General features: G+C 40.2%; 1 pseudogene; it reads left to right on the top strand.

Annotated features, from left to right (window-relative positions):
- Positions 1 to 18,539: 18,539 nt before the first annotated feature.
- LOC147516319 (transcription factor TCP9 pseudogene) lies at positions 18,540 to 19,001 on the top strand (annotated as a pseudogene).
- The last annotated feature ends 318 nt before the right edge of the window (positions 19,002 to 19,319 follow it).

Genomic DNA, 19,319 nt, shown 5'->3' with positions numbered 1-19,319 from the left:
AGCTTAGAGTTGGATGGCATATCGATCATTGTGGGCCAGGAGGAGAGATCTTTGAGGTCGATGAAGCGTTTGGCGTGGAGAAGTGGTTAATGTGGAGATGACGAGTTGTAAAATTTGTTCTTTGCCTTTTTATCAGCTTATATGCTGTGATACAATAGAACTGGTTTCCTGGGGTAACCTGGGCAGTTCGCCTTTTTTATGTTTGTGTACTGTAATCCTGAACAAGTGGGTGTCTCCTGCTGATTCGGGGTAGCCGAATAAAAACGAACTTCGTGTGGGGCGGGTTGGATTTCACGGTAATCTCGGCAACTTCGGCCGAACATTAGTTGTATGATAACGCCATTACACCAGATCTTCCTTTGTTTACATGCGATGATAGATAGTTGTGTTGTGTGTGTATGTCTGAGTCGGTTGCTCACTCATAGTTATGTAGGATGACACGGCTTAGAATGGAACGTGGTAGGCCCATTGTGGTGGCGACCTCCCTTACTTACGATTGGTAAAAATGAAGGGAGCGTCGTGTTGTTGGAGTGCTTTAGATTGCGAAGTGTGGCCAGCGTGAGCATCGAGTCGGCCGAGTCTGGCTCGAGATGCAGGTCGAATTACTCTGTATTCTGTGCCGCCAACTGCAGTGTTCCTTGCGTGCATGACACGTGTAGGAGGCGAAAGGCTCATGGGACATAATGATGGCGGGCGATGAATGTTTGGCGTCTCAAAGGTGATAATGAGGCACTTAGGAAAAGACGTTTCCTAAGGAATATAAACCGCTTCTCACATATCATCAAGAGGGTTCGTCATTGTTTTGCCTAAGCTTTGCTTCCTCATCTTTGCTCTGCTCACCGCCTCATTGCTTTTAAATAGCGGCTTGTTCATCGTATGTGGCTTCTTCTCCGTATGCGTGTTATTCCGGTTTGAAAATACCTAGAGTAAGTGTTAACTTTTCTTCATCGTAACTTTGCTTGCTAGGCTAGTATGGCTAGATGTCGTCGCGTTTGTGAGAAACGTCGCCTCTAACAATGGAGGAAATGGAGTTTGAGCCTCATGTTCATGGCGATCGGGGAAGAGAAAAGGTTCTTGATGGAGAAACGAAGGTCATAAAGCGACCAGGAGGGATAGTCACCTATTTGGCGGCATTGTATTAGTCGCCACAAATGAATTAATGGTAATCGGTCGCCGACCGAAAACGAGCCGGGGCAAAGGTCGCCCGATTCTGGTGAAGTTCGACCCCACCATGTAAGGATGTGGGGGGGCGAATTCTACTACCTGGGAAAGACGGGGAAGAAACGGATGGTGAAACGCTCGGACTGTAGCTTTCACTCGGCCCCCATAGCGACCAGCGTTCTGAAGGGGATTGTGCTAGATGGAGATAAAGCAGAAGTTGAGGACGAGGACATGGGGACCCTACTGGGGACGATGGATATGGCCGCTTGTTTGGTGAGTTCCTGAGAGCTTAAACTGTTGTACCGACCTCCAGGGGAGGCTGGTGTTCTAATGATGTTCATGCAGTTTCTTGCAGGGTATGATAAGTTGAAAGATGCTGTGCAGCGTTCTGAGACTAGTGATAACCCGCACGTGGAGCTGGGGTTGATGCGAGCTGCGTGGGGGGTGGACAAGAAGAAACTGGAAGTGATGTCCACCAAGTACCGAGCGTGCTTCGCGCTGAAACGTATCTTGGTGATTTTGACTGAGTGGAAAAGGAAATTGTCGGTTGTGGCGGCTTATCGCGAAGAAATGTCGGAAAGGTGGCGCTGAAGCGAAGAAGAAGCGTGTATCGCCTATGCCTTCGCCGGACGAAAAAGTATGACATCACGAGGTCGGCTCGACATCTTTATCGACTAAGCGACCGGGAAGAAGCGTATGTCATTACGAAAATTGATAAGGTGATTGTCCTGTGACTCTGTTAAAGGCGGAAGTTGTGAGGGTATTTTACATTTCTCTCTCTTATCACGAGAGCAAACAATAGAAATTTGTGTTTTCGGGCTTGCGAAAGCGGTTAAACCTTTTGTTCGGAGGGGCTGGTTTCCACGAAAGTGGCGGTTCAAGACTTGGTGAATTTTTGTAATGAGCATCGATCACGGATTTCTGGGTAATCCCAAACGGTCGGTGGGCGTAGTTAATGATGGCGTCTTGTTGTCATGTAGCGTTGTTTTGGATGTGTATGCATGCTCGCGTGTATTTGTGTGTAACTAGCATCTTGATCTTATAAATATCGTCTGTTAAGTTGTCGACCCTAGAAATATAGGTGGGTTGATGTGGCGAGGCTGGATGGGTTCTGTGCACTGTGGCGCGGGAGGCGTTCTTGGCGATGAAGCGTTCTCGTGTGGTCGATCCTAAAAATGTAGGGCAGCGGCGTAACAAGACTTGCTAAAGCTATGTAGCGAGCTCCTCGAGAGCGTCTGCGCTTTCGAGAGGCGTTCGCTTTTAGTCGATCCTAGAAATATAGGTCCTCGACGTTACAAGAATTGGAGGCTATGTAGCGGTGAGCTCCCCGAGTTAGGCTTTCGCTGTGAGGCGTTCTCGCTTTAGTCGATCCTAGAAATATAGGTCCTCGGCGTTACAAGAATTGGAGAGGCTATGTAGCCGATGAGCTCCCCGAGAGTCATGCGCTTTCGGTGAAGCGTTCGCTTTAGTCGATCCTAGAAATATAGGTCCTCGGCGTTACAAGAATTGGAGGCTATGTAGCGATGAGCTCACGAGAGCCGCCTCGCTCGGCCCGAAGCGTTCTACTTTAGTCGATCCTAGAAATGTAGGTCCTCGGCGTTACAAGAATTGGAGAGGCTATGTAGCCCGATGAGCTCCCGAGGACATGCGCTTTCGGCCGGCGTTCTCGCTTTAGTCGATCCTAGAAATATAGGTCCTCGGCGTTACAAAATTGGAGAGGCTATGTAGCCGCTGAGCTCCCGAGAGTCGAGCGCTTCCGAAGGCGTTCTCGTGTAGTCGATCCTAGAAATATAGGTCCTCGGCGTAACAAGAATTGGAGAGGCTTTGTAGCGTGAGTGCAACATGCGAATACAACTAACCGAGTAGATAGTATCGGTCGGCCTGAAAACTTGTCTTACATTAATGAAAACAAAAGATTTACAACATGAATGGCGCTCTTGATAAAATTTTTTTGTTAGATAAGTATTCCATGGTCGAGGCAACATCTTGCCCTCTTGGGTTCAGTATCGGTATGCTCCATTGCCGGCGGCGTTCTCACGATGTGGGGCCTTCCATGTGGGTGCTAACTTGGAGTTAGATCCGTCTTTTGAGCACTAGGTCGCCGGGTTGAAAAGACCTAGGATGAACTTCGCTTGTTGTAGTTCTTGAGTTTGTTGGATAAGAAGGCGACTCGATGGCGACTAAGTCCCGCTTTCTTCCGGCCAGTCGGCGTCTCGTGATAACCGCGGAATCGTTATGCCCCGACTTCGACAAGTTCTGATCGAGTTGTAGTATTTGTCGGCTCGGTGGGAATTAAAGGCTTCGTGCCATAACATAAGGAGAATGGCGACTTCGCCGATGCTGGAAGCGGTCACATGCGGTGAGCCCGTAGAATGTTTTCAACCGATTTGGCCATTGGCTCTTATTCTTCTCAATCTTTTTCTTCAAATTTTCCAAGATAGCTTTGTTCTTGGGCTTACGCTTGACCATTACTCTGGCGTCTTTTGCGGAGTAGAAACGCATGAATGATCTTCCACTTGGCTAGGAACTCTTTGGTATTCGGCCTTTGAATTGAGGCCCGTTGTCCGTTACCGGTGTATGTGAAGTAACAAATCACGGTGATAATGTGAGTCGGATGAAGTTAGCGGACATGGGACTCTTTGGCGTCTTGAGGAATGGCCTCGACCCACTTGGTGAAGTAGTCGGTGGCTAGGACCAAGCGGAAGCGATTACTCTTACATTAGGATGAATGGTCCCCATAATGTCCATGCCCAAAACGACCGGCTCTAAAGAGGCTTTCCAACGGACCAAGCCTCGACCCAATCCTCAGAGGAGCAGAAGTGGATAAAACATCTGTCGAACATGGCCCCAAGCCCATGCACGATTTTTGATCTCAAATATAAAACAAAAGCTTGACTCTTTGTTAATGGCAGTTAGGTTAGGAAGCTAATGTTAATGGAGTTTAGGGTTAGAAAAGATAGATCTAGATTAGTTTTTAGATCTAGATCTAGTTTTGAATCTCCATTTTTATTAGTTTTCATTTCCCTTGTTTTAATTTAAAGTATTAAAATATTGTTATTGCTTCATTAGATAAATCAAGTAGTTTATTATTGATCAAATTCAATTTTGTCATTTATCTATTGCTTAGATCTAATTTCATTTCTTGGTTGTTAGTCATTTCGTAGTTATTGATGTTAGATTTTAATTATTGTTTGTTAAATTTCATAAAGTTAGAATCTTTAGATTTAGTTGTCTTAAATTTATAATTAGTTTTAGTTTAAACACCAAACACATCACTCTCACTGTTCCTTGTGTTTGATAAATTGAATTCTATTTAAGTCTTGAAGGTTTAAGAGTGGAACGAATCCTTACTCGTTGTATTGCATGATTATGTTTTGAGAGTAAGAAATATTGATTTAAACGTAAGAACGGTAGGATTACGTATTAGTGTTCTTGTAGCATTAATATTTAGAGTTTTATTGTTTTTACGGTTATCAAATGGCGCCGCTGCCATCTTAATCTCGTTCAAGACAAGAATTCAATTGCTTGAATCCAAGGGGCAATCCCCCATTCTCTACCCACCCACCCTTTTAATTTTTCATTCTTGTTTCTTGAATTTTCGGAACTGTTCACTGTTTCAGGCATAGGGGCTGCGGATTCACAGAGAAAAACACTGCGGTGAAGGTATTTCTAAATTTTCGAAAATTCTGAAAATTTTTATACATATTATTTAATGTGTTGTTGATTTACTGGAATATTTTCAGATTTTTCAAAGTTGTTTTACCTTGTGAAAAAAAATACGATCTTTACAGTGCTGCATTTCAGTTTTCACACCGTATGTTCTTGAAAAACAGATGAGTAAGGTTACTTAGGGAGTTCTAAAAATTCTATAATTTTTACAGGAGTATCTATCCTAACTAAGGAGTTTGTAGTAAAAATTTGATGAGTGTTTGATTTGTTTTGACCTCCTAAATAGTAGAGTGTTTCCAGTGTGTTTCTGCAGTGTTGCAAACACTTAATATCTGAAACAGCAGCCAATAAGGAGAGGTTGTAGAACTCCAGTTGCTCTAAATTTTTTACAAGAACAAGTAGGATCTGTCAGGAGTCTCCAGTAAAAACTTGGCAATTTTTGGATTTTTTTTTATGGGTTAACCATTCGGTTGTTTGTATTGTGTCCGAAAACCGTTTCGCAAACTTTGAAGGGTTGTAGAGGGACTTTCACAGCTCTGATTGATCTGAAATTTTACAGGATACTTGATAGACGTCTTAGAAAATTACTGTAAAAATTTCAGATTTTTTGGAGTACGATAAAAGGCCTAAAACTTGAAAACCCTGGAGCGCGACCCGCGCCCAAAACACTGGACATTCGACAAAACAGAGGGCACTCGCGCCCAACTCGTGCCCACTCGCGCCCTCAAGGGAAAATTCAGTGTGAACAGCCCAATTTTCACAGAAAAATGCAAATTTTTATTCCTTAAAGTTATTTAGTGTTTCTAACTTGTTAAATACACTGAAATCGCGTATACAAGATGCTATTCAAACGCGTAGCAAGGAGGCATTCGGTACTCCTTCTTCCACTCCTTACTTCTTACGTGGGGAGTTTTAATTCTAGTATAATCAGGCTTGTTTTTCGTAGAAATAAATATAACACGCCTATCTAGAATTTCACACACTACACCTGCATCAATGGCTAAAGAACAAGAGACTCTCTCTCTCGATTTTTATAAAGCCCTAAACGATGGCCCTAAGTCGCATCGTTCTTGCCCGACCCTAGTGGGGATTTTCAATCCCCCTAATATATTTAACTTGTTACCGTTTTTTCATTGTTTAGACCACGAGAAGCCTTACCAAAGACACGCGTAGGATAGACCAAGTTCTCACTACATTCCATCATCCTAGCGTAAGTCCGATCAAGTTAAATTTAGGGTGTTTCCTTTCACCCTGGCCGAAAGGCGCCTTGGTTAACTCGCCCAAACGCCAAACTGGGACTCATGGGCTCAACTTGTTCAATTGTTCATGGAACAGTTTTACCCACCATTGAAGACAGATGAAATGCTTCACAAAATTCATTTCTTCAGCCAGAATCCTCATGAATCCTTTTCAGAGGCCTGGAATCGTTTCATCGATCTTCTCATTGAATGCCCAAGATCATACTCTCTTGCGAAAAGACACGCTTTGTTCGTGCTTTCTTCAAGGGGCTTTCACATTATCATAAGGAGGTTCTAGATATCATGTCTGGGGGTAGTTTTCTTAGTAAAGGAGCCTTAGAGGCTTATACATTCTTAGAAGATCAATCTAAGAGGAACAACAATTGGGGAGGTAACGATTCCTCCCGCTCCTCTCCTTCTTCTCTTGAGGTTAAACATGATCCCGAGCTTAAAACTCTTATAGATGCCCTCACTAAAAAGGTAGATGCCATCTCTGTTCAACAACAACCCACTCCAGTCATGAACATTAACTCTACTCGTTGTAATGTCTGTTGTAGTCTTGAGCATTCCGACTTCTATTATCCTCTTGTCTATACACAAACACCACCACAACCATCACACTTCAACCAGTTAACTCAACATCAAGGACAAGGGAACTTAGGTGACCAGAATAGAGGTTTAGTACCCATAACCCATAACTATCAACATCAAGACATGAACGCTCAACAAGCTTTAATTCCAATACAACCATCTACGGACAAAAGTAGTAGTGACCTTGTTGGAGAAACAAAATCAAATTATGTAACAAAACTCCAACTTGATGAAAGATCAAAGATGATCAAAACTCTAATATGATGAAACAAACGATGCAAATGATGCAGTCTTTTTGTGCCAAAAGGTTATTGACATGTCTTCTAACCAAAATAATAACCAAACCGGCGTTTTCAAGTCAAGCAAAGTGCCTAATCCTAAGTCAACAAACACCGCCTTTGAAATAAAATGCGGTATTTATGTAATGGTAATATAAACCAAGGGGACCCCAGGTGTCCTACCCCTTCGCTCGTAGGTAGTAGTTGATAACCAAGTGACTATGCCTAAAGATTACCCGCAAACTAAAATGATACCATACCAAATACTATAATAGAAACTCAAGACCCTACAACTAGAAGTACCCGGTTAAACCACAACCAAAAAGGGAAAACATTACAAGACCCAATAATAGAAAGTGAAGACCCTACACCTGCCGAGGTTCCAATATGGACACCTAGTTGGAAAACGGCTAGAGATAAAGCAAAGACTAATAAAACTTTTTATCCCTTCCGCTAAAAATAGCGATAAAGCACCATATCCCCAAAGACTAGTTGTGTTTAAAAAGGACGAGAATTTTGATGAGATTAGGGAAGTGTTTAAAAATTTGACTATAAACCTACCTTTTCTAGAAGCTATAAAAAGTCTACACCGGACACGCTAAGTTTCTAAAAGAGTTTGCACCAAGAAGAGGAAAACCAACATACCCCACGAAGCATTCTTAACTCCAACAATATCCCTCTTTATCCGAACATAACGGAATTGTTAAGTACAAGGACCACCCCAATTCGATCCTCAGACAATGCACCTTAGGTGATACCTTCATAACAACCTGCTTTATTAGACACGGGGGCGAGTGTTAACTTACTCCCTTTTTTATTTATATAAACAACTGGGTCTAACAATACTTCAACCAACCAAAATGACTTTGCGGTTAATTTATCGTTCTATTAAGTATCCCAAGGGTGTAGTTGAAAATATTCTTGTTAAAGTTCAGGATTTTTTACTATCCTGCCGACTTTGTTATTCTCGACACGAAGTTGCTCATGATTCCATTCCCATCATCTTAGGGCGCCTTTCTTGGCAACCGCCAATGCCCAAATCAATTGTCGGGATGGCTCAATGACTCTTTCTTTTGGAAATCTTTACGTAGAAGTTAACATGTTTAGACAAAAACAGAGAGACAACTAGGTTTGCCTATATAGAAGGAGAAGTGAAGTCCATTGAGAGTTTTGTACCTCACATTAGTGCGGCTGACACTTTAGTCCCCACACTAGTAGATACCCCTCTTATGGAAGAAGACAAGGATCACAATTTCTACTCCCTAGACGTAGATAACATCGAGGAAGATTTCCTTCGACTCCTTGAGTTCTCTCCTATTGACATCCATTCATCTCTTGACGCCATGACGGAAGAAGAATTTTTTAAGCCCTCTATCCCAGTGATTCTTCTTACCCACCTATTGAGGAATGTCTTGCATATCTCAAAGCCTCTGATGATATAGACCTAAGAACACTAGTTGAACACCATTCACCCACCTCACATCCTCATGTCACTCATTCACCTTCCATCACGAATGTTCCTCGCCTCTACCTTTTCAAAGAACCATTGAGTTTGTACTTGACCTTGGTGTTTCTCCTATGCTTCATAACTATCTAAAACCAACTAGTGAAGAAGTAACACCCAAGGACAAGCCACCGGACACTTTTTCATTTTTTCCATTTTTCCCTTCTCAAAATTATCCACATCCTCATTCTTCCCACAACCATCAATTTTCTCATGTTCATTTACTTGGCATTCCCTTCAGAGTAGGAGGACAAAGAAGAAACTGTATGCTCGATTAGGTTTTAGATCTATAAGGCTTTACTCTCATTCCACTAAGCTACATCATAGGAAATCTTGGTGCTTAATTCGTTTGATGGTGCATTCCATGTTAATTATTTGTGGAAAGACCCACAACTTTTTAGATTATTGATATATGGGAAACCGCATGTAAATACATATATATCACTTTAAGTCTAGGGAATCGACTTTAAAAAGACCATGACGTTTTAAAACAAATTTTTACAAACCTGTTTTCAAAAATTTGTTTGGGGAATAAGTGTTTGGTTTTTCCATTCTTGATCACTCAAATTCCTATTCTTACCCCCACCTCACTCCCTTGAAGAGTAGTTAGATTTCTTCTTGTTTGTCGTTTTGATGTTGTTTTTTATTATTTTTAGTAGATAGGATGTTACGTTGTTAAATTCCGTAGTTAACTTTGAATTTGGTAGTTAAATGTTGTTTGAATTTCAATTTTAATATAATGTGGTTCTTTTCAAATTATGCATAGATTTTATTGTTAATCCCACCTTCCCGAATTGTTTGGGGGTGGAATTATTTATTCTATCATGATTTGTAGAAGATCTTCCATTTTAGAGTTTGTTTTGGAGTGAAGGTTGAGAATATTGTCGTAATTGGCATACCTATAATTAGATGTGGTGGTAGGATGAAATATAAGAGAGTTTAGAAGTTACTAGTCTAAATCCAGTATAAAAGATACTAGGGTTGTTTTAGAATCAAGAATATGAGTTGTTTCCGTTTTCGGGTTTGGAAATTTTATTGTTTCCGGAAATTGCCTTAAAACTTTTTGGCAACTTACCGATTTATTTTAACAATTAAAAACCTATAAAAACTCCCTTCTTTCTACACTAACAAACCACAATACATTCCACCATCATCCCGCACCATCTACTCCAAGTTTTACTTTCTTTTTCATCTAAACTCCGGTTTCAGCCCATCAGAGCGCGCCTGCGCCCTTCACATTTTTGGAAAATTTATTCAGAGCGCGACCGCCCTCATACTGAGCGCGACCCACCCTCATCTACTGGACCTAGAAGCCCGCTCAAGCTCAGCATGACTTCGGCTCAAACACTGGAATTCCAAATACCGCGGCGACTTCGCTAGTTAGCTGGCCCCAAGGCCTTCGACTTCCGTGGACCAGAAAAATTCCAGTTTTCCGCGGGTTGTTCCCGAGTGATTTGCAGCTGTTCCAGAGCGTAGTTTTGAGATGACATCTCCTACAATAATACCAGAACAGTCTTTCAAAGATTTGTTTCAAAGCACTACTTATGGTGCTTGGTTTCGCGAGGTGATCACACACGTAGGCTGGGAACCGCTTATGGTTCTTGCTAGCATTTGTTCTTGGACTTTCCATGCCCGCTGAAATACAAGACCCATGATGCTATTGGGTAGATAATATGCATGTCTACACTTATGACTTTTAGCATGAGGCTTATGGGTCCGGCATTTTCCGTGTAGAGGACCAAGGGACATATAACGTAGCCCTTGGTAGCTTGTCCCTTAATGTGATACGGTAATGTTCTTTATCATGCTAAACATATTAGGGTAGTGGCATTTTTCTTCTGCGAATGATGCCACTTGCGATGTTTTCCTTGCTTTAGCTGAGGAACGCCTGCTATATGACCTTCCTAAGACCTTAATGTCTAGTTTAGCACGAGCCCATAGCATGAGGCATAAGTATCTTCTTATGCCTATATTAGTTTGCCGTATTATACTATGTTTCTTCCCTGTTTTTTGTGCCCGTTTCACGGACTAGGTTGGGGTCGACATTGTGAGACCCACCAATTCTATTATTCGATCTTTCCGTGCAATGACTTGGCAAGGGTGGAGGATACAACCTCATCAGGTTGCACCTTACACCCAATCCGACCAAGTGGCGCTTAATAGGTTAGCAATCATAGATGATAAATGGCGTGAAGCATGGCAAATTATCATGGCATGGCAGGACGCGAAGGAACCTCACTTCTTGATAGAAGAGGAGGATGATGAGTAAACGCTGGAGTGGAGGTAAGTTTTTAGTTTCAGTTAGTGTCTGCTTATGTCCTAAGCAATTTAATTCTGTTAACCCCATAATGGGTGGAACTCTTATAGAGTTGCGTCAGTTTACTTTTCTATATTAGTATGTTATAACCTTGTTTTGCAGATGTTTCAGAATTTCACGCGTTTCCATGGTATTTTTCCTACCCTCTCTATTTAAATACTTTGAGGACAAAGCATGTTTCTTGTTTGGGGGGGGCATAGAAACACGTGTAATTAAGGCATCTGTTAGGATATAGATATGTATAATATGCATTTGTTTTCAAGTTAAAATTTTCAAAAATATAAATAAATAAGTTTATGCTATACACTTAGGAATATTGGTATTGTTTTCTTTCTATGCTCTTAACAATCTAGAAGTCTCAACGTAGCTTTTGCATCGAATAATTGTTAGAAACTTAGGTTAATATGTAGGTAATAATCTTTGCATCTATCTATAAATATATTACATGAGTATTTATGATTGTTAGTAGTAAGTTTCTGAAATCTAGGCTAGAGTACTTATTCTACAAATCCTGTGAGAATATAGCCTAAAGCCTTATATGAAATAAATATTTGAGAAATGACACAAAGGGAGAAGTAAAATCGGATAGAGAAATCACACGCCCACTTGCTTGATCACTATGCCATATCCTAAGCGAGAATTTAGGCCCCCTCTTTGGATCGATATAGCCAAAAATTCAAACCTATGAATTATTTTCCGCTAATTAGTCCCCTCCGAGCCTTTCTTTAGCCTTCCATAAACCACAATTCCTTTACCCTGTTACAAAAACAAAACAAAATAAAAAAATCAACTTACCCAATCTAGAATAAGTCCGAGAATAGAATGAGTGAAGAAAAGAAGAAGAGAAAAACACGTGTAAACAAAAATTAGTTAGTTGCTTGAGGAAAAAGAAAGAAGTTTCCATCCAAAGAAAAGAAAAGAAAAAGAAAAATAGAAATAAATAAAAACTCCAAAAATAGAATAAAAGGGAGTCAAAAGCCAAAGAAAAGAAAAAGAAAAATATGGCTAAGGATGGAAACAAAGTATAGAAGCAAAAGAAAATAACAAGGTTTTCTCTAAGTTACATAATATGAAGACTCTATTATCTCAGACTTGTCCTTTTGTATATCCATTTCCTTCCTTCTTAAACCATCTCCTAATCCCATGACACCTAATAAAGACCTCTAGCTCAATTAGGAATAGGTTAGTGTGATAGTAAGTGGCAGATGTGTTTGATCGACTTCGGCTTCCTTGTTTGTCATTGAGATTGTAAGGTAAAGTGTGCCCACTGCACACTGGAGTAGCGAAACTTGAGCGGAAAAATCAGAGTGATTTTTGTCTTGACTTTTATGTGAGGACCTACTTAAGGGCGCTTATTCGAAGTTTTCAAAACGGACCTGCTATTACATTTCATAGTATTACTCATTGTTATATGTTTATTTTAGATGATTGATTATTATGCATATATTAGCTTAGGGTTATTTGGGTTATTCTTATGTATTTGCTAGTGAGATGTATAGATAGTTGAGACATGAATGAGAAAACAATAGTTTTATTTCTTAGTCGTTGTAGTATAGATGAAGTTTGTGAGTACCTTCATCGAAAACTCTCACGAGGGCTATAACTCGTCCACTAGGGAATTCCTAGTGGTTTAAGGCCTTGTTGCATATGGTCAATGCAATCGCGACTCAAAACGAGAGTAGATAGAACTCCATTTTTGGTCACTTATTCTAATTTCTCATCTTTGCTTGAGGACAAGCAAAATGCTGTTTGGGGTGGTTGATAAGAGCCCAAAACTGTAGTTTTAACCCCTTAGCAGTCATACTTTTAGACCAATTATGTGAGTAATAAGTAAGAGTTAATACCGATTCGTGTTTTATGTATTTCGGGCTTCAAAGTCAATTATGTGCAGGAATGTGCCACTTTGATGAGATAAAGGAGCAATGGTTGGTTACTAAGGAGTTCGGTGATTAAAGGCCAATATTCAAGAAGACAAAGCCTTTGTAAAGCCTGGTCAAAAGATGAAAAGTCAAAGTCCACGCAGCTAAGATTGTACAAAGGCAAAGAGAGAACTTCCGAAGACCATATCTTTGGACTCAGACCTTGGAATTGGGCCTACCTTATGTCAAAACGACCGGCTCGGAAAGAGCTTTCCAATGGACCAAGCCTTGACCTAATTAGAGGAGCAGAAGTGGACGAAACATCTGTCGAAGCCAACTGCAGCTGAGGAGCCCATTTTGGACTAAAGAAATTGGGTTTTGGGCCCGATTTTCCGGCCCAAAACATGGCTCCAAGCCCATGCACGATTTTTGGATCTGGAAATATAAAAACAAAAGCTTGACTCTTTGTTAATGGCAGTTAGGTTAGGAAGCTAATGTTAATGGAGTTTAGGGTTAGAAAAAGATAGATCTAGATTAGTTTTTAGATCTAGATCTAGTTTTGAATCTCCATTTTATTAGTTTTCATTTCCCTTGTTTTAATTTAAAGTATTAAAATATTGTTATTGCTTCATTAGATAAATCAAGTAGTTTATTATTGATCAAATTCGATTTTGTCATTTATCTATTGCTTAGATCTAATTTCATTTCTTGGTTGTTAGTCATTTCAGTAGTTATTGATGTTAGATTTTAATTATTGTTTGTTAAATTTCATAAAGTTAGAATCTTTAGATTTAGTTGTCTTAAATTTATAATTAGTTTTAGTTTAAACACCAAACACATCACTCTCACTGTTCCTTGTGTTTGATAAATTGAATTCTATTTAAGTCTTGAAGGTTTAAGAGTGGAACGAATCCTTACTCGTTGTATTGCATGATTATGTTTTGAGAGTAAGAAGAATTGATTTAAACGTAAGAACGGTAGGATTACGTATTAGTGTTCTTGTAGCATTAATATTTGTGTTTTATTGTTTTTTCGGTTATCAAGCATCAAGGGATGAATGGTTGTTGACAAAGGGGGACTCGCGAAGTGGTAAAGAAGCGGTGCAAAAGAGTTGGAGGAATTCTTCTTCGATTTCGTCTACTACCAGGGAGTCATTATTAAAGTCAGAATTTCCGAAGGAAAGGAATTTGTTAATCTGTTTCTCCGAAAACATGTTTTGAAGTAATCTTGAGCTAAGCTCTCGATCATGCTAACCTCGCCATTTGTAGATGAATCGATAATCTTGGTCCTCGTTTTGAAAACATTTACCTCAACAGAAAAGATGGCCAAAGGACAAGGACATCGAACCATCGCAATGTTTATGAGCGTTGGCGTAGCCAAGAAGGGACGCCTTAAAATGATAGGTACAGAGTCGTTAGTGACTTACGTTATGTCGAGGATAACGAAACGTCGGCCGGGTAGTAAAATTTTTGACTTTAACTAGCATGTTTTCAACCACACCCTTAGGATACTTAATAGACCGATCAGCTAATTGTAATGTCATTTTAGTAGGTTGCATCTCCTCTAGACCTATTTGTTTATACAAATAAAATGGGAGTAAGTTAACACTAGCCCCCAGGTCTAGTAGCCGTCGTCGTGTGAGAATCTCCTAAGGTGCATTGTCAGATAGGGACGACCGGGTCCTTGTACTTAACAATTCCATTATTTTCAGATAAAGTTGGGAACTGTTCCGTTAGAAAGCGCCTTTAGGTATGTTGGTCTTACGCTAATAATAGTGCACAACTCCTTAAGAAACTTAAGCGTGGTTAGGTAGCTTTTTATAGCTTCGAGAAAAGGAAGGTTTATCGTTAGATTTTTGAAACGTTCCTAATCTCTTCAAAGTTAGTATCCCCGGTTAGCATGGCTAATTTCGAGGAACGGTGGTTTAAACTCTATATTTAGCATATGGCTCGACTTGATGTGTAACCTTGGCTTTACGTTTCTTAGGTTGTGGTTTAACCGGTACTTCTACGGTGGTAGGTTCTTCGGTTTCTATTTCGGTATCTAGTTCGATATCCGGTGTAGAGTATCTTGATGGGGTAACTATAGGCATAGTTACTTTGTTATCAATCACTCTTCCGTAATCCAGAGTGGTGATGGCATTTAGCTCACCTACGGTTATAGTTTCCGTACTAGTATTACCGTTTACCTCAAAGGCTGTGTTTGCTGTTCTAGGGTTGGGTATCGCTTGGCTTGGAAACACGCCTTTTGGTTGGGCTTTCTCTTGGGCTAACTGTTGGTTTAAATTATTAACGGATTGTAGAATGTGTTGGTTAGATTGAGCCATGGTTTGGAAAAGTTGTTGGCTCACTTGTATGAAAGTGTCAAGACGATCCGGTTTTGTGGGTGTAGTAGTCACGGTTGGTGTGACTGGAACTATCTCGCGTTGATTATTTATGGGCGGATTGTGATAGTTATTATTTACCGGAACGATACCTCTATTAGCATTATAATTATTATAACTACATTGACCTTGTGCTTGACCTTGTCGAGGTTTAAACTGGTTGTTATAATTATTATAATTACCCCGATCCCGTCCTTGTTGTGGTGGAGCTTGGTTATAACCGTAGGCGTGGCCTAACATATTGATTATTGTACCACGTAGGTGTGACTTGTTGGTTATTTCTCCAACCGAAGTTGGGATTTTGTCTCCAAGGGGCGTTAGGTTCACTATTAATGGAACAAGAATGTTCATAGGCTATAGGACAGTGGGAGTCGGGATGCTCAGGACTCCAATAGAAACTACATGGATTTGAATTTACATTCATGATGGGGATAGGCTTTTGTTGTACAGAAATGGCATCTACCTTTTTTGTGAGGGATTCAATTAGAGTTTTAAGCTCAGGATCTGATTTAACCTCAAACATACTGGTAGCCTTAACTGTTGAAGAAGAACTAGCGGAGCGGAAGTAATCGTCACTACCCCCAATTATTATTACGCTTTAGTCGATCTTCCAAAATTTATATGCCTCGAGGCTCCTTTACTTAGGAAACTACCCCCATTCATTATGTCTAGGACTTCTTTATGGTGGTGTAGAAGTCCTTTGAAAAAGGCACGAACTAACGTGTCTTTTGCTAGGTGATGGTGTGGACACTCTATAAGGAGATCGGTGAAACGATTTCAAGCCTCTGAAAATGATTCATGAGGATTCTCACGAAAAGAAGTGAATCTTGGAAAGCATTTCATCCGTCTTTAGGGGTGGGTAAAAATGTTCCATAAACAAATAACAAGTTTGGCCCACGAGTCCACATTTAGGCTTTGGGCGGTTAACCAAGACGCCTTTATCGGCTAAGGTGAAAGGGAATACCCTCAATTTAATTTGTTCCGCACCAACCGTAGGATGGTGGAATGTTATAAGGAATTGTTCAATCCTACGCGATAATAGCCGATAAGGTTTTTCATGGTCTAAACCATGAAAAAACGGGTAACAAATTAAAAATATTTGGGGGATCTTGGAAATCCCCACCGGTCTGCTAGAACGATGCAAGATTTAGGGCTATCGCTCAAGGCTTTATAAAAGTCAGAGAGAGGAGTCTCTCTTTCTTCATCCATAATATCAGGTGGTGTATGTGAAATAGTAGCTAGAGGTGTAGTGGGTGGTAAACTAGATAGACTTGTTTGTTGACGTTGCCGTGTAATTACGTTAGTTGTTTTTCTTTGACCAGACCTTAATCTCATGCAAGACTAAGTCGAACTTAACCAAACATGCAACACTCCAAACAATTCTGATATACTAGTAGAAACCTCTAATTGGAGATGCGAGGTGTGGAAGAAAGGAATACCTGATTGCGTCCTTGCTTCGCTTATGAATAGCGTCTTGTTTACGCGTGTTCAGTGTAAATAACAAGTTAGAATACTGAAAAACTTCAAAAAATCAAAGTTCGAAACAAACCCGTGAAAATCCGGCAAAATCAGCTGAGGGCGTAGGTGCACTCGGATAGGGCGCGGTCGCGCTCCTTGTTCAGTGACTTAGCGCCGTCGCGCGTGGTCCATAAAATAGGCGGTCGCTCGGTCTGAGGGCGGGTCACGCTCGTGTTCCAGACTATAGAGGCGCGAGGTGCTCCTTACAGCGCCGATCGCTTCGATTAAAAATTTGTCGCGGTATTTTTCAACGCTGAAATGGATAACCACAGGTATGAATCAAACAAGGGTGGGTGGGTGAAATGGGACTTAAAAATGACTAATTATACTATGAAAACAATGCTAAAGTGCAACTAAGATGGCAGCGGCGCCATTTGATAAAAGATAAAATTGAATAGTTTGCCTACGAAATGAACGATGAACTCAAAACGTAAGTAAACTAAAACTTCTCTTATGATCCTTATCAAAGATTTCTCTACTCTCAATCTTATGAGATATAGTGGAGTAAGAAGTTCTTTCCACTCCTAGTTCTCTAGCATGGAATGTTCTCTAGTCTAATTAGTCGGTCTTAAGTTTAATGAGAGTTTTACGAAAGGGAATTATACTACGGTGCAATATGAAATTGATTTATTTGAATTTAAACAACGAATGCTATGGAAATATGATTGTTTTTGAATCTAGATAAAGGATTAGAGGGGAATTGAATCCACCTCGAATCCAACTTCATAACCTAGCATAGATTCTTGTATCTCGATTCTTACGTTCTTACGACAAGAATTTCGAGTTCTAATCCCTAGTGTTCATGGCATTTCTACCAAATACTAACTAGCATGTGAGGTCGTCCACCCATTCTCATGGCGAATCACGACCTTCTATAGTGGAATAGATTCTACAATGCTTCTACACTATACCACTAAGTTTTCATCAAAGCTTCATCAACCCCTCTAATGGAGGTTTTAGCCTTGATTCATCAAACTAACATTTCCCATTAAATCTAAACTAAACATAATGTAAAGAATTGAAATTTACTTAATTAAACAATAATGAAATCTAATTTAATGACTAAAATGAAATAAGGACAGGAATTGAAATTAGATCTAGAAATGGAAATGACAAAAATCGAAATTGATAAAAATACTACTTTATTGATCTAATCAAAATGAAGAACAAGATTCAAAGGTTTAATCTAATACAATAATTGAAATGGAACTAAACTTAATTAATCTACATGAAAAACTATATCTAGAATTCATTAATGGATGCTACTAATCTAATCTATTTCTAGGTCTAACTATCTACCATTAACGAAGAGTGAAGCTTTGGTTTTTGTACTTTCAGATCCAAAAATCGTGCATGGGCTTGGAGCCATGTTTTGGGCCAGAGAATCAGGCCCAAAACCCAATTCTTTCAGTCCAAAAAGGCCTCTTCAGCTGCAGTTGGCTTCAACAGACTTTTCGTCCACTTATGCTGCTCTGATTGAGTCAAGGCTTGAACCATTGGAAAGCTCTTTCCGAGCCGGTCGTTTTGACATAAGGTAGGCCCCATTCTAAGGTCTGAGTCCAAAGATACGGCCTTCGGAAGTTCTGTTGACTTGTGTGCTGTTTCTGCCCGCGTCGACTTTTCAGCTTTTGACCGGGCTTTAGAAAGGTTTTATCTTCTTGAATCTTGGCCTTTAATCACGGAACTCCTTAGTAACCGACCTTTCCTTTATCTCGCTAAAGTGGCACATTTATGCACATAATGGACTTTGAAGCCTGAAATGCATAAAAACACGTAATCAGTGTTAACTCTTAATTATTACTCACATAATTGGTCTAAAAGTATGATTATTAAGCGGTTAAAACTACAGTTTTGGGCTCTTATCACTTAGCATCCCGCCTTCCATTCATCCTTCTATGAAAAGGAGGGATAGACCTATGCAGATGTAGATAACAAAACCAACAACAACAAAAAGAGCATCAACAAAAGATAGACATTCAAAAGTAGAAGGACGAGGAAGAAGGATATTATGCCCGAACATAATGCGGCAAAGAATATTTCAGTTAACCAGAGAACTTGGTCATAAATCAGATGGTGAAACTATTAGATAGTTACTTGAACATGTTGAACCAGCTATTATTGCAGCAACTGGAACTGGAACCATTCCTGCTATAGCTATGTCTGTAGGTGGAACTTTAAAGATACCAACTACATCTCCAAGTCAAGAAACACCAACAACAGATATGAATAAGAAGAAAAGAAAACGTCATGTTACTAGTGATTTCTTTGATCCTATTAACGATGGGGTTTATGTTTCTTTTGGTTTAGCACCTATTCAAGCAAGTGCAGTTTCAGCAAGAATGATATATCACCCGGCATCGGGGCTTGTTCCTATGTGGGCTTTAGGAACTGGGGGTAATGTTAACGTTAACATGGTCCCTTCAAACGCAACTTTTTGGATGATACCACCACCAACATCTATTACTGGACCCTCAAATCAATGAGTGCTTACACCACAGGGACTTTTTTTTCTTTGAGACCAGCGGCATAGCGCCCTCTCCTCATCAGTTGAGTACTTTCATGACTGGACCTCCATTTTTCTTCCCGGAAGCGTCATGGTGCACACCACACCAAGTAGCTCTTTCGCTTTTCGCTTCTTTTTCTCCATTGCGTACGTTGATGACGATAGTGTTGTTGAGTGTTGACTACTGAATTGTTGTCCACATAAAATTTTAATCCCATGATTAAGGTATCAAGTAAATGGAAGGTGTGGAATCCTCATAATCCGGTGGTGGTGGTGGAGGCGTTGGTGAGGAAGATGA

This window comes from Coptis chinensis, chromosome 2, assembly GCF_015680905.1.
Source record: "Coptis chinensis isolate HL-2020 chromosome 2, ASM1568090v1, whole genome shotgun sequence".
Lineage (NCBI taxonomy): Eukaryota > Viridiplantae > Streptophyta > Magnoliopsida > Ranunculales > Ranunculaceae > Coptis > Coptis chinensis.
Note: the sequence above shows the minus strand (reverse complement) of the source record. Positions and strands in the feature narration are given on the sequence as shown.